At 41.5% G+C, this 17152-nt stretch overlaps 1 protein-coding gene across 1 annotated transcript in view; it reads right to left on the minus strand.

The window, feature by feature from the left end:
• The window catches only part of LOC311039096 (V-set and transmembrane domain-containing protein 2A-like), a gene marked incomplete at both ends in the record, with an annotated part of 224887 nt that overhangs the window by 100645 nt on the left and 107090 nt on the right, over nt 1–17152 (minus strand). The window lies entirely within an intron of this gene.

The raw sequence follows: 17152 nt of genomic DNA on the forward strand, positions 1-17152 counted from the left end.
GGCCATCACACCAGCCCATACCCAGGGCTTCTGTCCACATATTCCTGACACGGTACAATGTTCTTTTCAATACTATGTAAGGTCTTTACTTAACCCATTTAGACCTGGGAACGATTCTACAAATGTCTTCTAAATCCTGACAGTTTTCTGAAAAAACCCTGTTTCTATGTCAGTCATTCTCAAACATTTTTATGTCGAGGACCCCCAAGATTATATGTAATTGGCTGCCGACCACCATCTGAAAATATGTTGTTCCAGGGACCCCCCTGAAGCAAAGATTTCAGTTAAAAACGCTCTGAAAAAATATATCCAAAGATTTGCACTACATTTTCACGTTTTTTCAAAAAGTGCCGGGCTATGAGATTGTAGATCTGCTATTTTTCAATAGCTAAAGTATAACATAATGCTTAAAACACCAAAAGGAGTCCCGTACAAAATGGGTTAAAGATACAAATGTCGTAAGTGTTGGTTAGTTAATCTACAATTGGCTGTAGATTTTCAATTTGACAGACTACAAACTACCGCTAATATTATTTTGCTATGTCTCCAGCTTTATGATCCGTTTTCAAGTGGGGCTAGCCCTTGGGCCACACCGGTCTTTCCCCAGGCCCAGCTCTTGACACGGTAAAATGTTTTCAATACATTTAATGTCTACATTTAAGTTGTGACTTTGTAATATTTCAGATATACTGTAAGTGTTGGTTCACTAGTAGTAAGAGACCACACCTTCTGCTCAAATTTAACAGTATCGCAGGGCAAAGCTGTGGATGAGAAGGTTTGTTGGGGAGGAGGGGGGAATTAATTTGAGTCAACTGATCTCGGGTGTATTTATACTGTGGTGAATGTTATGTGATGAACACAACACTCCATTGAACACAACTTCATTTAGTAAATGTATTTGTACTGATCTTTGACAGACTACAAACTAATGTCATTTTTCTGTCTCTCAGCCTTATGACCCATTTAACTATGGTCTACAGCCATGCCCTCCGGCCTCTACACAGGCCTGTCGACCTGTTGAAGAGGTATGTTTTCTTTAGATTGAATTTATTTGTGACTTGTATTACATTCCACATTGCTTTTGATTGGTCTATCTAAAATCCACAATGCATTGCATAAAGGCATAGCTATTTTTTAAAGATCTTTGACAGACTACAAACTAAGGTTACTTTTCTATGTCTCTGCAACCTTGTGATACCTTTTACCCCGATCTACAGCCATACCCTCCAGCCTCTTCTACACAGGCCTGCCGACCTGTTGATGAGGTATGTCTTTCTTAACCCATTTAGACCTACAAGCTCGGAGCACAGCACTCGGTGCTGCGCTATGAGCTTGTATAGTAGCCTATAGTTTTGATGATTTTTGACCAAGTACAATTAAGGGCCTTTTCTCTTTTCTGCACAGCCGTATGCAGCTACATATATGGACTTGGATCAGTGGAACCAAGAAACACCCAGTGTACTGCAACCTCCATCTCCGTCCAGTGATGCTCCAGTAGAAGGTGTGGTTCCTCAGCTAAGTGTCAGCAGACTTGGCACTGTTGTCCTTCAAATTCAGGATTCATAGATGAGTTTTGCATTCTACTTTTTTTTTTTTTTTACTTTTCTTTACAGTTTTTGACGTGCTTTCAATCTTTCCAGGTCAACCAAATCCATCGGACCAGAGCATACCAGAGGGTCAAGGGTGGCAGCCTTGCGACTCTTGTCGGTTTGAGGTGGAGAAGCTCCAGCTCCAGTTGAGGAGGATAACCACTGTGCTCTCCAGTATCAGTAAGTTTTATTGCCTGTAATGTTGCAGTTTTCAGTTGTCTGCTAATGTCTTTGTCTCACTTGAAACTTTACTTTATCCTGTACCTCTTTTGTGAGTTCTCTGACATGACTGGAAAACTTTGGTATCCCAAAATATCCCTACATTTTCTGTTTACTGAAGAGCAGGGGAGATCGACCCCTGCTACTGAACAAATACTCATCAATGACTGCTATCAGAATATACTGTAGAGCTATATAGAACAGTACTCAATCTTATTGTTTTACAAATACACTCAGTAGACTCAGATTTTTTTGTCTTTGTTCTAGGCTCTGAGCAACTAGACGCACTGAAGGGCTTTATCACCCTGGTGACCTAGAGTCTGGAGTGTCCAGTCTCGGGCAGCAGGAGCTATATCCAGGTATGGATGTTTACGTTTGCCATACATTTCACACTGAACCTGACGTTCTTGGTAGCGAGTGATCCGTGTTGTGAGCTGCAACTAGATAGTGAAGTTTTCAGAAGGTCACAGTTGTCTGTTTTCATGGTGCACTGAGCGCAGAAAGGGGTCAATGTAGCTGAGCCTTACAAGTGCAAAACTGATGTCTTAAAATGCAGTTGGTTAATTGCTCGCTCTCTATTCACAGGCTGTGGACAGTTGATTTCCTCTGTGCAGCTGGCAGCCATACACCAGCGTGCCAGGAAGGACTGCAAGAGGCTATTCCACGCGTTGTTCGAGGTGTTCTTCACCCATGAGGAGTGCCGCAATGCCGTCATATGCGGAAAGCATGGTGTCATCCCAGAGGGGAAGAACAAACTGGATGAGGCGAAGAGGGATGCACTGTTCAGTAAGTATTTGTCACACCACTAGTTCCTCAGAGTAGTGTTATAGATGGCCAGTCAGTGGAGTTGGTAACCACTTATAGATATCTTGGGACCATAATCGACAATCGTCTGAAATTCGATTCCAATACTGAAATTGTTTGCAAGAAAGGCCAGCAGTGCCTTTTCTGTTTAAGGAAGTTAGCCAGGTTTCAGGTAAACAAATCAATGATATAGAGCCTTCATTGAATCTGTCATATACTTTGCTGCTATTTGCTGGTATGATAATCTAGGTATTAGACAGAAAAATGCCCTTAAAGGAGAATTCCATACTAAAAGGCTTTCTTACCTTTCTTTGTAGTTGTTAAGTACACACCAAAGAGGTCCAGGTGTTATTTTGTGCAAAAGCTCCTTATTGGCCTTATTTCCCCTACCATGAGCCCTAAATGAATTGCATTGAATGGGGCTATGGGGTGTTGTGCTAATTCGCTTATTTCTTTTGCTCAAAATTATTATTATTTTTGTATATATCCTCTTTCCATAATGTAAATAATATCCCAAGCGGCACACTTTACTACTTATTTCGAAGGAAATAAGCGAATTAGCACAACACCCCATAGCCCCATTCAATTCCCATTCCATTCAATGCAATTCATTGAGGGCCTACGGTAGGGGAAATAGGCAATAAGGAGTTTTTGCACAAAATAAACACCTGGACCTCTTTGGTGGGGACGTAACAACTACAAAGAAAGGTAAGAAAGCATTCTAGCATGGAATTCTCCTTTTAAGGGGGCTAAAAAGATTGTTGGGGGTATCTTGTGACAATATACACATGTCTGTCTTACTGTATTGTGTTTTAGGGCGTTTATTATCTGCTGTGAAAGGCCCAGCTTGGGACATATAAATATACTTGATCCTTGACAAATCTTGGTTTTGTAAATTATATTCTCAATTTATGATGTCACCAATACATTATCATTGGGCAATTTGGCTGCCTTTGTGCAGTAAAAAAAATGCATGTTCCAACATGTTGCGCTGGTGGGACGTACAGTACACTCTGAACCAGGTTGGCCTCGTCTGTGGCTATGCTGTGCTCAGTCTGTAGAGTCATATAGTCTTTAAAATGTATATATTTAACCGGGGGAAACCCATGTTGACTGACTTGTGTCATGTCATTCTCTGTCTGCAGACTACGTCTTGCGGTGTTCCTCTCTGGCATCATGGACCAATGGTTTCAGTGAAGAGGGCTTGAAGAAAGCCATGACCAACAAGTGCCGAAGCCGTGCTGCAAAGGACTATGTACTCCCCAGTGTTTTTGGCAGCAGATTTTAGTTTTAGTCATTAGTCTCTTGAATAGTTTTCACTTAGTTTAGTCACCTGGATTGTTTTAGTGTTAGTCTAGTTTTAGTCAACTAAATGTCATAAGATTTTAGTCGACTAAATCTACAGTTGATTTAGTCGACTAAAAATGTATTTTGTCGGGCCTTGATGCCGTCGTAATGACTGTTTTTACACTTGCTGAAAATAGCCAATCTACAAGCTCACAACACGTTGCACCGCAACACGTGAGCTTGTAGATCTGCAATTTTCAGCATGCAACTAATTGTAAGATGACATATACTAGATCGCTTGTCCACTAGTCCCTTCCTAACATTTTAGTCTAGTTATTTGTTGACGAAATTGTCAGTATATTTAGTCATCATAGCTTTTATTTAGTTTCCATTTAGTTTGTCAGTGGAAAAAGGTAGAACATTTTTCGTCTTAGTTTTAGTCTCCCCACTCCCAGTATACCTAAGTTTCAACTTTTATGTAAATTGATGCCAATACATTTTTGTTTTTGTACATATAAATATATGTTAAAGCTGCCTGCTGTTTGTGGATACTTCAATAAATGTGTTTTTGCCACAATTAATGCTGTTTTTTAAATATTTATTAGCATGTTCACTCATTTATACCTCAATGAGAAATGGGAAATTAAATCTCAATTATTGCTAATGTATGTCTCAATGAGAAGCTAAAGAGACTTAACAAAGCCAATAGGGAGATCTCACCTATGCCTCATTTATCACTCAAATACAGCTCTTAATGTATCTCGCCTATGTCTCATGTATCTCTCAAATACAGCTTTTAATGTATCTCGCCCATGTCTCATTTATCTCCCAAATACAGCTCTTATTGTATCTTGTCTATTCCTCATCTATCTCTCAAATACAGCTCTAATGTATATACCGCTGTCTCCCCCTATGTCTCGCTTACGGATCCTAGTATTCAAGTTAGGAGCCATAAAATCCATAGGTGATCTTTAAGTGATCTTCAAATGAGAAATAAAAGCTGGTTGCTCAAGAGAAGCATCTGAGATTAAAATGAGAAGCAGATTTTTGTTCGAAAATACAGCACTGAGGGCACTGGCCAATACAAACTAATAGGCGAGTGTGCTCCAGTGCGTAATTTCCGAACGCACCCTATGTGTAAGTGACCCAATCAGCCAGTGCATGTCTCTGAGACAGACGTTCATATAGGGTTGGCCCCACTGTTGCGGTCTAGCCAAAAATACACTATCCAACTGTGTGTGTGGGATCTGATATGGGGCCACCTGTGATATAATGTGACTCATTGACCACTATTACACAACTTGCTATAGAAAAAGAACATGGTGAGAGTGAACCACTATACAATACAACCTGCTGTATAGGGAAAGAACATGATGAGAGTGAGGTCTACAAAGGAAGCAAAGACAAATCTTTCATTGGTATTCAATTGTCCAACAGCTCTAACTTCCTCTACATTATTTTATAGCTACATATGTCCTTGCCCCCCCCCCCCCCCTCCCTTTATCAGTGGTGGAAAGTAACTGAGTATCCTACATTTACCTAAGTACTGTACTTGGATACAATTTTGAGGTATTTTTTACTTTACTGGAGTATTTACATTTTTTGATACTTTATACTTCTACTCCACTACATCTCAGAGGCAAATATTGTACTTTTACTCCACCATAATTATTCGACAGCTTTACGTTACTAATTAGTTTGCAGATTTGGATTATTAAGACAAAACATACATTAACCAACTAAGCCCTTTTTGTACTATTTGAAAATAGCCGATCTACAAGATGTAGATCTGCTATTTTCAAAAGTTTTTTTTACATATTTTGAAACCCGAATGGGAATAATGAGTATACGTTTACTTTAGGTACTCTAAGTACAATTTGATGCCAATACTTTTGTACTTTTACTCAAGTAAAATGTAAATACAGAACTTTCATTACACAAATACACAGAGTATATGTGGTATTGGTACTTTTAAGTTAAAAATGTGAGTACTTCTTCCACCATTGCCCTTAATGAATTTACAAATTATAGCTCTGTGAGTCCTTGAGGCAAAGTGTGGTGGAGAACTGAGAGTATCAATACATAACATTATGTAGATGAACTTGCCAAAAACGCTCTTTAATTCAGGATGAATGCAGCTTCCGTTGGAACAAATAACCCCAAATATGGACAATTCGTGCCAGCATGGAAGCTCTCTCCGGCTCATTTTTACTGCGTTAAAATTGCTTGATGATCCTTGTGGAGCGTAAATGGCTGTTTAACAGCCTGGCCTGAGGAGCGAGGAGCATCACGCCCAAGCTTCTGGCGGGTGTGACAGTTTAACGTCTTCATTTAGCAATTTCATGCACAGCACACAATTTCCACAAGATCGCTGGAGGCGTGACAAACGACAAAATCAACAGGCCAGACATGTTTATTTTCCTCTCAACGTCACTGAAGCGAAATGCCAAACACGCACTTGGAAAAGATCAAGTTTACTTTTAATTTTTTGTTCTTTTTTTTTTTTGCCCGATCGAAATTGAGTGTGCATATATTGTGTACACTCCAGATCAATCCACTTGCACTGTTTGGACATCCAGAAAACCAGTCAAGTGTTAACAGCAGAGGTTAAATAAGACAGCGTGATGCTGATGGATGGAGGGGCTGAATGAAATCTCAGCGTCACGAATAGAGGGGAGAAAGACGGCGCTTGGCTAAATGACAGGCAGCGCAGGAACATCTCCGGATTGTCCGTAACCCAAAACGCATTACGGAGCCGTCAGATTGAGTGACGCCAACCCCCTACACACACACACACACACACACACACACACCGATTTCACCTTCCAGGAGCTCTGCAGAATGGCCACCCCATATGCCCCCGCCTACTCAAATGACAAGCACAGAATATGAAACGTCAATTAGAGAGGAGGTAGGCAAGAATTGACGAGTGGCCTCTAATTCCCATCAATTTGATAGATAGGCGACGGCATCAAAAATGTCACAGAGGGTCACTTTGAGAAGGTATGGCCGCCATTTAAAGCATATAAGGCAAAACATGCTCATCAGCTAAGTCATTAACCACTTGATGTCAAGCGTCCCTATTCTGGGCATGACTATATAGGTGAACATTCGACGGAAATAGGCGAATATTCACGAAAACAAATAGCAGAATCTGCAAGCGTGTTGTCAGCTTGTAAATCTGCTACCTTCGGCAAAGAGATATGGTGTACGGGGAACCAGGATAGATCCCTGGGGGGGACCCCGGTAAACGAAATATACACATGAGCCCTAACGTCCCTATTTTGGGGGCAAACATACAGCTAAATTAGCATATCTACAAGCATGTTGTGAGCTTGTAGATCTGTTATATTCAGGGAAGATATTTGGTGTAGAGGGGCGGATAACGAAGTATAGAATGTACTGTAAGTGGTCAAGAATTGTGTTGACCAATAGCTGGTGGGAGTAACAGATGAAGAGCATAAAAGGTGTCTTGTGAGTTTGCACGTTGACTGCACACATATATGCATTCATATACACATATAAATGATAACAACAGGAAGATGTGTAAGAGGAAAATGTGTGCATTCTTGCGGTGTACAAATGTAAGTCTTAGACTGTGTGTCCACCAAAGTGTTTGTTCCCAGCTGATTTTCCTGATTCTCACCCGTACCTGCTGCTATTATGGTCTGTCTGTCTGTCTGTCTGTCTGTCTGTCTGTCTGTCTGTCTGTGATCCATTGCCCTTTCTCATTCAAATGAACCACTTAAACCCTCTATTCTCATTGTAGATCTGCTATTTGTAGAGAATTACCCCCCAGAATTGGGATGCTGGGGTTCAAATGGTTAAAACATGATGATATATTCCTATTCCGGCCAAAATTGCAAAACTGGCATAAATCATGGGTGGCACTGGACCCTGGTTGGGCCTTATGTGAAACAGTCTGGCTTCATCCATAGCGTGCATCTCATCTGATTGGGCACAAAACCTTCTGAAACAGGTGAAGTTCTACAGGCTTTTCACTTTACGCCCAACCTTACAGTACACCTTGACAACCATGTTTTGAGTCTAGTTGTACAGTATGCTATAGTGTACAGATCCCATTGCCTGGAGGGACAGTTGCGCTGTGATTCGTGGTTGGTTGTCAGGCAATCGCAGAGGAGTAATAAAATGCTTTCCATTCACTTGACAGCCCTCCACTCAAATAAATAATCTACTTCTTAACGCTCACACACCCTGGAGTTTCATTAGTCCAGAGTCTCATGTCTCATCTCACACAGCCCTTGTCATGGGTTTTCCCAAGTGATAACAAAAGCCTTCAGCCTGAAGGCTTTGTAGACGGAAATTATAGCAAATAACTGGACAAATCGTTCAAGCTATGTGAACAAGTGTGAAATTGTTACGTGTGTTAGAATTGTGCCCATCTCCTGATTGCTGCAATCACCTGTGCTTCCAGTGATTGGTTGGAGAGGACTAAATGTTTAACCACTTAAGCCCCAGCATCTGTATCCCAGGGAAAACTTTCACAGAAAATAGCAGATTTCAGTGAAGATATTTAGTGTAGATTGAAAACAGAGCCCAGGGGGACTATGGTAGAGTTTAAGTTGTTAAGACCTTCAGACAGCTGTGTTCCTTGGTAGTTTTGGTTGTGCTGTCCAGCCACACTGCTTCGGAACCACTGCTTTATATTAACAGGTTCATGTTTTAGTTAAAAGCTTTACTGGGCCACGGAATCCAGGTTATCAGTCTGTTACGGGTAGATTAGACTATAGTAGTTACTAATTACTGTAGGTTAGATCAGGATTTTGTTATCTTTTATTTTACTTGTGGTTAGGAGATAGTGCTTGAAAATAGAGGATAGATTTAGGATGATTATATTTATTCCTGAGTTGCTCCGTGTGTCATTTTTGTTTGGTAAAAGTCAAATAAAGTTTCACTCCCACCTTCCTTATTACCTTATTAGAATGAATGAATGAATTAATAAATAAATAAGTATCTGGGGTGGGAAATCTTGGGTGGGTGTGGGCTGCTGGGACAGTCAATGCAAAATGATTGAACTGGCTGCGAGGCAGAATATCAATATTGCCCCAGAGTGTAATTTAATAAGTTACTAATGAAGTTACTGTCAAACTTTGTGGAACCGACCTAATTTGTGACTGGTTCCCGAGGGAGGCTTAAGCCCGTCGTAAGGCGGTGTCTTATGCCCAAAACAGCCGATCTGCAAGCTGACAGCGTGTTGGGTCCGCGGCACGTTGCGAGCTTGCTGATATGCTATTTTCGGCACGCAGCACCATCGTATGACAGAGCATAAATTAGGCATTATCCGTATTGAGCCACCCCCCCCCCTCTCTCTCTCTCTCTCTCTCTCTCTCTCTCTCTCTCTCTTGATGATGACAGCATCAGTGGAGATAAGAGGACTAATGGAGTCACACTGAACTCGTGATTTTCATACACAGCTGCATGCTGGAGGACAGGCCACATCAGGGGACAGCGAGACCCGCAGTGAGCCACATCAAGCCTAATGAGCCCCCTGACTGGATGGAAAGAGATACCAGATTCTCCACTGATGTTCTGGGTGTTGGGGGATCACTGACTGGATAGTTATTATGGGGGCCACTGTGTCCTCAAGAACCAGCAATGTTTTCTAGTTAGGGTTTTCGTGTTTTCAGCTCCCAAACCATGAACATTATGAATTGACATAATGCTGCAAACATTCGGTGGCTCTGGAAAGAGCCTGGGAAGCGGTCTAAAGCAGGGGTATTCAACTAGATTAGGCAGGGGGCCACAATTGTAAAATGACTTGAAGTCGGGGGCCACAAGACCCTCACAACAGAAATGAACAAAATGTTCACGGTTAATCGTTTCACAGTTTTTTGTGTGTTACAGTATATGTCCACAACAATGGACATATGTGTCCAATATGGTAACTGCATTTATGCATTTTGATGTTTGATAGGATCATTTCTGTGCCCTCTATAGTGCACAGGCTTAGATTTTTATATTAAGGAAACAAGAAGTAGATAAGTCAGTGTGTCCTGTATACAGTATGGGTCATTGGCATAGAGTACCGAAGTCCTGACGTCACTCGTTCATCCCCTGGGTTGCGGAAGTAATTTCTCTATGGAGAATAACATTGGGTCATCTTAGAATCGTCTCATATAAGAATTCTGGTCCAAAAATAAACAAACTGTCTCTGCGATATTGTCAGGGAGGTGGCTCTGTATCGTTTATGATAAAGTCACGCATATTTGATACAGTCCGTTTCTGGCGAAAATGTAACTAATTCGGGGGAAGTAACAAGCGTTTTCTCACCGTCAGTTGATGCTTCATATCCATATGAGTCAATTCACCGGATCATTTGTTTATTTTTGGAACACAGTTCTTATTTGACGTGATATTAAAGACGTCTATGGGAATTCAGAATGGGGGGCAGGGACCGTGACCCAGGTAGGATGCGTAAATTACGTCAGACTTCGGTGCTCTATGGAAGTGTTTTGGAGGCAGGCGGGCAAAGTGAAGTGTTTACATGTTCGTTTGAATTAAAGGTTTTTGCTTTTGCTTTGACCACCCGGATGATAAGAGCACACGCTCTTATGATGTGTTTGAAGTGGATGAAGATGGAGAAGATGACAAACTCAAGGTGAATTATTTATTTGGTGTACATGGACAACATCCACTCAAGAAATAGTTACAAATGGATGGTTTGTGATAAACTGCACTCAGAACTCATCTGTTGTGTTCTTGTTGATGTTGATGCACCACAGTAATGAATGTAACAATTTAGTTTTGGCAAGCTACCCATCTACATGGTGGACAAATTAATTGCTGAACTACTTGAAAGCTGCATTATTCTGAAAGTAGTGAGATTAAGTAGAGAAGTAGTACAAGTAGACAACATTACTAGCTGTTTTGTTTACTTTGTACAATAAAACGGTCTTTATACTTTTGAAACTTAAATACAATTTAACACCAGATACTTTACTTGAGTACAGGTGAAGTCAGGTGTATTTTCTAATGGGTGACTTACTCACCAAAGATTACATTTACCTGCATTTGGGTTCTTGTAGCAGTGTTTGGACTGCAGATGCAGTAGGCTACTGGTGGGTTTTAATTTGGGACCCTGAGTGAGGGACATTCCTCCATTCTAAATAGTAGCCTACATTTTATTCTTATTGGTTAATGGTTGATGAACCATAATGAGCTTCGGCTCACAGTTATGAAAAACATTCAAAATGGTCATCCTGTACAACCAACCATCCAATAATAATTAGAAAAACATATTTTTACATTGGAATATGGAATGTGTTCCAGGGGCCACAAGAAAGCTCAGCTGGGGCCGGATTTGCCCCGTGGGCTGCCAGTTGAATATCACTGGTCTAAAGGGAAGCTACAAGGTGAATGCATTAGCATTCTCGTATATACTTCAGATCGTGAACCAGGTAAACTTACGATTATTGCAGGGCCGTCATTTGGGGTTGGGGATGGCAGTTGCCTACCCCATAGCTTTCACATGTAACCTCAAAATTCTATTTTTATTTATTTCCTCCACCACTGAATGTTTATTGCACATTAAACTGATTTCAGGTCAGCACTTATAGACACTTGTTTTCTTTCGGCAACCATACATGTACATTTATTAATCACAGGCGGGGAAAAAAAGTATCTTGTCTACAAACTCACAATGCATAGCATCCCGAAGCTTTGTGAGCTCGCAGATCGGCTATTTTTGCTATTTTTGAAATCGGGCTTAAGTGGTCACCTTTTTGCCATCCTATCCACAAGTTTCCTATTTAATTATGGGAATCACTTCCTGTCGTCAGTCATTCAATTTCATTCAACAGGGAGTGATGCCCATAATTCCCTCAATGCCCCATGGGGTATTATGGGCATCATTGAATGAAACTGAAAGAAGAAGTGATTGCCATAATTCACTAGGAAACTTGTGCAAAGTTATTTTTAAATAAAAAGACGCCTCTGGATTATTGGTCCATATTTCAAACTGCAGGCTCACTGACAGCCTGCTGCGTAAATGGGATGACCACCTTATGCCACAATTGCCTTTCATGCTTTTTGTCAATGTTATTTGTCAATGTGAGTCTATAACCAAAGCCGAAAACAGAGATGATAATTTACATAATTATGGCATGAAGAAAGAAAACAAAAGGAAAAAAAAACTAAAAGTGCTAGAGGAACTATGCTGACAATGTAGGCAGAGTGTGGACACAATGAACAGTACATTATAGAGTATGGATGTGCAATGAACAGTTGGCAGAGGGCAGTGTGTGGGCACACTGACGGCGCTGTGAGTTAGCTCCTTCACATCGCTGTGGGCACATTTCCTGTTTCACACTCATCAGCATACTTTCATAAATGTCAGTCAGATCACAGACTAACACTGCATGAGTCCACCAAGTTCAGCTGGTGTCCATTTCTTGTTCTGCGGTGTTAGAGGGGAGCTGTACATCTTTCACTGAATACACTTTTTAGCTCGAGGCCCAAACGGGACCCAATCTAGTGAAAATAGCCGATCTACAAGCATTAGATGTGACACGTTGTGAGCTTGTAGATCTGCTATTTTCACTACTTCTGAAAAGTTTTTTTTTAAATTCATTGAATTTCTTAGATAGTATTTAATTTATGAAAATAACAACATGTAGTAAATGAAGAATAAAGGGATATTCCCATAAAAATCCTCGACCGCAAAATGTTTTGAAACCACTTAAATGCTATAAACTACAGTATAACGAGTTCATGGCAGTTCTGATACAGTGCATGAGTTTGCTGACCACACAGCAGGTGATCCACTTTGTCAGCGAATCCCCTTTTATCACAGCTCAGTGTTTGGCTGGACAGACACACAGAACTGGTCCACTGGGGTTTGGGATAAGAGCAGACATGATCGCTGTGAGTTCTGTGGAAAAATAATGCTACAAAAGATACAAATACACAAAGTGACGCAGCATCTCTGTTGAACTGTTGATCAACGCGCTCGTTGACGTCAGGCATGCGTCCAGCGAGCCAGAAAAATAAAAAGGAAAATATTAGAGAACATGGAAATGGCTGACAGAGATCATTTGTTTTCCCCCATAATAAGCAGGCATTGTGTGAAGAGAGAAGGTGGGTGAAAATGGAAATGAAGGTGAGTGGAAATGGTTTACTTGGTTATTGTGTAGCTTCGTTGCAGTTGTAGCCAGCTGCTCAACTTGGATCGTAGCTTTGTAGATTTTGTAGCAGCTACAAACGTCACTTTGTATCTTCATGTCGCTCGCTTCCATTAAAAATGATTGGTAGCCTGTAGCTTTGTATTCTCACGTCGCCGGCTTCCATTGAAAACCAATGGTAGCCTGTTAGCTTTGTATCTTCATGTCACTGGCTTCCTTTGAAAATGAATGGTACAGTAGACTGTAGCGTTGTAGCTTCCAGTGTGAACACAGCGTAATAAGGCAGTCTGCTGCTTAGCACGCACAACACACATCCTGGAGCTGGTGTCACACTGGGACAGTATCAGTGGCCTCTGATCATGAAGCAGGCAAATGCTATTAGACAAAACCTTGAGGCGACACTTCATCAGATGCACCCTCAACACCTCACAAGACCTTTAATAGAGATTGGTTTATGCATTTATGAGGATTTACTGGATGGGAAGATATTTCCGTCAGTGCTGTGATAACAAGTCTTAAGGGAGTGTGTGTGTGTGTGTGTGTGTGTGTGTGTGTGTGTGTGTGTGTGTGTGTGTGTGTGTGTGTGTGTGTGTGTGTGTGTGTGTGTGTGTGTGTGTGTGTGTGGAGAGAGTATGCTCTCGTCATCACCCTTAAAAATGTTAGAGGGCCTGGTTGCCTGAACGTGACAAGCATCTTTAGAAGCATTTTTCAAGGGCACCCACACAGGAGCCTTTTCAAGAGTGAATGAGAACAAACACACACATGCACGCACTCATGGTTGTATGCATAATGTGTTTTTTTTGTATATGTACTTGTATGTGTACTAATGTACTAATATTTGTATTTTTGGATACTGATTTTCATTCCACTACATTTCAAAGACAAATATTGTACTTTTGAATCCACTACATTTCTAGGAAGATAAAAAAGTAAATTATAAATGAACTATAAAGGCATAGAGCAATGCATTGAGAATAAAATGAAAATGTACTTTGTAATTTGTAATTAAATTACGAATAATTTATGAAAGAACACATTTTGTTCTTTTGAACACCCTAAGTATTTTTAAAAGCATGTACTTTTGAATGAGTTGAGTAGCTACTTTGTCTACCACTGTGTAGCTGTAGCAGGCGTGCAACTCGGGGATCAACACGGATCTGTCCCATTTTCCATATTCCATCCTGATTGGCTAAGATTGGCTTCCAAAGTTTGCAGGATTGTTTTGCCTCAAATCATGAACACAGCTTGCGATTTCCGTGACATTTTGCACGCACATTCCCACTAGGCCAAGGACAAAATGCCACTTGAAAATGTTCAATTCAGCCGGTGGCGCTATAACAGGCTGATTGGCATTTTTAACTACAACTGCACCGATCTGCGTGAAACTTTGCACGCACACTCCCTAGAGGCCAAGGAAAAACATCTGCCCTGCATTTTTCACGTCTGCTTTTTATAGCGCCACCAGGAGGCCGACTTTTGTGAAACACATTTCTGGAACAAAATGCCTCAAATCATGAATGCCGTGCCTGCTTGCCGTGAACGGCCTAAGAAGAAATGGCACCCTTTTCACATTGGCCTATTATAGCGCCACCAGGAGGCCACAATAACCTACCTGACCTGGCGGAAACCTGTGCTCCGAGGAGCACTTTTTCTAGTTTCTTCTCTGGCGATTGGGTTGCAGTTACAGTAGCTGGCTAACACCATCTCATGGTTTGTGCTCTCTGCTAGCTCAACATACAGTACTTACGTATCTACATTTCACTGACCCCATTCTCGGCTCCCGACATTCCATTATGGAGTGCTCCCCCCAACACCCTTCCAAGTGGCTGTGTGACCAACAATAAACAGCCCCCCCCCCCAGTGGCTGTGTGACAGACAATAAACAGCCCACCCTAACGCTTTCCAATTATACCTCTTTCATTTGTTGACTCAGAGGTGCCACTTTTAAGTGAATTATTGAAGGGAGATGGAGGGGGACAGTCTGTGCGTGTGTGTGTGTGTGCGTGTGTGTGTGCGCGTGTGTGTGTGTGCAGTTTCCAGAGGTCATATGTGGTGCTAAGACAATGTATCTTCTCAGCAACTGAAAGGTCAAGGATAGATGATTGCTCGTGTGTGTGTGTGAGAGAGAGAGAGAGAGAGAGAGAGAGAGAGAGAGAGAGAGAGAGAGAGAGAGAGAGAGAGAGAGAGAGAGAGAGAGAGAGAGAGAACGGAGTAGAATGTCTCAAGGCCACAGCTTTTGTAATAAAGGGCTGGTGTGCAGCAATGCTGCAGCATTCTCCGTCTTTGTCACATTAAAAGTAAATAAGACTAATAGCGAGGTGCAGAGAACTATAGGGCTACACAGCACCATGATTCAAGGTGTGTCTGTGTGTGTGTGTGTGTGTGTGTGTGTGTGTGTGTGTGTGTGTGTGTGTGTGTGTGTGTGTGTGTGTGTGTGTGTGTGTGTGTGTGTGCGCTACCCAGCTACACGGTGAAAAGAAAATAGCTGAAAGCTGCATATTTCTGAAAGTAGTGAAGCTATCCACAACTTTCGCACCAAAAAATAGATACAATAATAAATAAACTGCTTAACCAGCCAGTTACACGTATCTGAACTTTCATTGCCGTCACAGTCTTGTGGCCCCCGACTTCAAGTCATTTTGTAACTGTGGCCCCCTGCCTAATCTACTGTAGTTGAATACCTCTGCCTTAGCACAGAGGAACATGGACTACTGTAGTATGAAAAGCTTCAGCACAAAGGGGCCCTCAAGAGAACTGATCATTTATCCCTGATGTTGAATTCTGAGTTCCACCATAGCTTCAGTATTCATCATTGAGTGGTGTTGCACTCTCCATCAATTCCAAGGCATTTAAATTTACACATTTTCATCCCGGTCTGTAGATACATATTTGTTTTTGTAATTTGAGAGAGAGAGAGAGAGAGAGAGAGAGAGAGAGAGAGAGAGAGAGAGAGAGAGAGAGAGAGAGAGAGAGAGAGAGAGAGAGAGAGCCTCCACACCAGCAGGTGGACAGACTACCAATGCATGTATGCATTATTAATTTCACAAGCACATTTTATTAGCTGTCCAACCTAGAAATGTCCCTGAGAACTGGTGACATACAGGTGTCCCTCTTCTCGACATCTAGATCACAACGTATGCACTCTAGTGCATACGTTGTGAGTGTCTAGCGTATAAAGTACTTGAAATTCATACTTGAAAGTAAAATGACAGATATCTTAGCTGAAAGTGAACCTGGTAAAAGATGAAGTCACCCATGAGAACATCAATTGAGACAAAGAGTTGAAGTTGCTCACATTAAATTGTATCACGTTTTTAGGTAAACTAATAAAACAAACCAACAGATGTTCACACAATGCATGGGTTATTGGCTACGGTCTGGCAAATTCACAAGGCCCTACGAATTAAAACAATATTCTGTCGGGCATTAAGTAAAGCTGGCCATCGTAATAATCCATTCACTGATTAAGGAAATATCAACGTCAATAACTATTGACGACGTAGAGAGAGATTCAAAGGGGAGCAGTGAAGATGTGACATGTTAGTTATTTACTAGAGGCCATTAACACAGGTCCAGCTGTATAGTACATCAACCCACCATGGTGTTGAAGGTTACATTCACAGTAAACACGCGTGCACAACGCACACACACACACATACACACAGACACACACACACACACACACACACACACACGCACACCCCACGCATCAACCTAGAAAATACTCAGACCTCTCTCTCTCTCTTTCTGTTTTGTTTCATCAGTCTCTAGACTAGGACTGGCCTGAATAATCTCCCTCTGCATCACATAGCCTTGTTTAAATGCAGAGGGGCCAGCCACAGCATACGTTGCTTCCAGCGGGAGGATGAACAATGTGGTGTTGCCCGCAATGAACAGAGAGAAACATTTAGCACAAGAGAGCAAGCAAACTTCTGTTACTCCTGGGCTTTGTACCGCCCAAGTTGCCCATCTGTTATTTTCTTATTACAACCAGACCTGCAACCCAGCATCAAACCGCCTGGGAGAGGTTGCTGTGCAAGTGTGAATCAAGGCTATGGTTAATTTAAACCAACTAAAAACTAAAACGAGTCATTTTAGGTAACAAAAATAACA

The sequence above is a fragment of the Gymnoscopelus microlampas genome, assembly GCF_963454915.1.
Source record: "Gymnoscopelus microlampas genome assembly, chromosome: 22".
NCBI classification, from domain to species: domain Eukaryota; kingdom Metazoa; phylum Chordata; class Actinopteri; order Myctophiformes; family Myctophidae; genus Gymnoscopelus; species Gymnoscopelus microlampas.